General features: G+C 39.1%; 1 protein-coding gene across 1 annotated transcript in view; it reads left to right on the top strand.

The window, feature by feature from the left end:
- Nucleotides 1-2,500, top strand: part of LOC143034649 (uncharacterized) — a 422,637-nt gene that overhangs the window by 235,439 nt on the left and 184,698 nt on the right. The window lies entirely within an intron of this gene.

The following is a 2,500-nucleotide window of genomic DNA, read 5'->3' as shown; positions in this document are numbered from 1 at the left end:
AACAAACACATTATTAAAAAAAGATAGGAAAAACACAACAAAAATATAAAAAAAAGCATCGAAGCAAACACTGATGCCACCACTCCTTCCTCCAACAAGGACGCGAAGGGGCAATAAAGAAATTGAAAACTCCCTTGATAAAGGCACAGATGGATTCTCAAATATATATCTACATCACCCAGGCCGAAATGTTATAAAGTAATAAAAGACTAGTTTCCAATATATAATACATACATTCAAACTAAACAAACCACCTGAAAGCCCTGCATCCAACAGAATAATATAACTACTGCCCAACACATCCCATCTGATGAAGATCTTAGTTGCTACCCAAGCTAATATTACACTTCTAGCAATGGCATGAAGGAAGTACCCGAAGGTAGCTTGTGATAAACAAGTAAAGACATATCATTCTTACCCTAACCCAGACACTTGGCTTGGGAACCATGCCTCTCCCGTTATAGAGTTTTCTACCATGATCTATACAACACAAACACGCACACACACATACACACATACACACACACACACACACACACACACACACACACACACACACACACACACACACACACACACACACACACACACACACACACACACACACACACACACACACACACGCATGCACACACACACACACACACACACACACACACACACACGGCTCGGTGGCGCAGTTGGTAGAGCACTGAACTGCCACGATAGTGGCCTGGAGTTCCTGGTTCGAATCCTGCCCAGGGCCGAAATTATTTCGGTACCACTGCGCTTCGGGTCGTTACTCTGACTCTCGTGGGCGGGGAGTTGGGTGTGTGTGTGTGTGCAAGGTCATAGCATTACCCATAGATCGGACCTACGAGCTCTGAGCTCTCTTCCAGGAGGGAAATGGCTGTTGATCACGAGTCCAACACGTGATCCAAAGACCAAGAGAACACACACACACACACGTCGGACAGACGGCGAAGATTGGAACTCCGGAATAAAAACGCAATTTTCGTGGATTTCACCGACGAGGGAGTACCTGTGTTGTATTAGTAGGGAAGGTGAAAGCTCGTGGTACATTGGGCAGGTGAAGAAAAAGAAGGGGAGGAATTATTGAGAAAAATGGAAGAAAATGAGGAAGGGGAGGAACAGGCCCCAGAAGTCAGAAGGGGTGTAAACAAAAGGTGCGCAGACGACACAGGTGAAATCGAACAAGTCAGCAAAGGGATCAAAACTAGAAATATAGATAAGAGCAACTCAATAGAAGTTGGAGATAATTATTTCTATGGATTTAATGAGGGAGGAGACGACAGCCTCCCCCGATTAGCAAGACTTGAGGAAAAACTAACAAAAATGAACGAATCATGGGAGGTTAAGTTTATCCAACTCGCGCTAATTACACAGAGTTGATAATTTGGAAGAACTAAAGAAGGAGAACCAAAACCTAAATAAAGAAATAGAAGAATTAAAGAGACAGTTAAAAAAGTAAAGGATGAGAATGAGGAATTAAAGAGCAATAATAAAGAGAATAAGGATTCCATAGCAAAAGAGATAAAAGGTTGGAGAAAAGTTCAGGAGGATAAAAGAATATATATATATATATATCTAAAGATATATTAAAACAACAGATGAAGGAACACACTTACGACACAATTATTAAAGTGATGAGAAAGAAGAAGAATACAATAAGAGACTTAGTAGATAAAAAGAAATGTATAGTTACATTAGGAATGGACGAGAAGCATAATCCAAATAGGACTACATGAATAAGAGATGAGAAAGAAAAGGTAAACAAGGTATTAAAAATATTTCAAGAAGATGAACAGGAAATAGGTAAATAAATTGAAGAAATATATAGACTAAGGAAATACAGTATTGACAAAACCAGACCAATTAAGGTTAAATTCAGACCACAAACGACAGCACAGAATGTCTTATCAAAAACAGGGAAACTAGCAGTACGTGATCAGCATAAACAGGTATGGATAAAAAGGTAGATGAATAAAGAGGAAAGAGAGGAAAAAAAACAAAACAAAAACAAACGAGAACAGAACAGAGTCAGAAAAAAGGAAATTCTATTGTAGAGTAGTGGATATGAAAGTGAGAAAATGGTTCATAGCAGAGAAGAACGGAAGGGAAACAGAAAACAGGATGAAGGTAGCAGAAAATTAAAAGTGTGCTTCAGAAATATAGATGGATTAATAACAGGCTTGGATGAACTGAATGATTACCTGAACGAAAAAGAACGGGACATAATGGGAATTGTAGAGACAAAATTGAAAGGTCCATTATCCCCAAACAGTGTAGGACATGGTGTATATGATTATTGGATTAGAGACAAAGAAGTAAAACAATGGGGTGGAGTTATGTTCCTGACTAAAAAGGATATAAATGTGAGGAATGTTACATGTGGAAAGAATAGAGTGGAGATGATTATGATGGAAATAGAGGACAGGGACAAGAAAAGCAGGAAGTTTGTGGTAAATTATGTGCCTCCTAAAACGGCTTCATGGGAAGA

Source organism: Oratosquilla oratoria, chromosome 17, assembly GCF_046742065.1.
Source record: "Oratosquilla oratoria isolate Oo_2021 chromosome 17, ASM4674206v1, whole genome shotgun sequence".
Classification (NCBI taxonomy): Eukaryota; Metazoa; Arthropoda; class Malacostraca; order Stomatopoda; family Squillidae; genus Oratosquilla; species Oratosquilla oratoria.
This window is presented reverse-complemented; position numbering and strand designations above follow the sequence as displayed.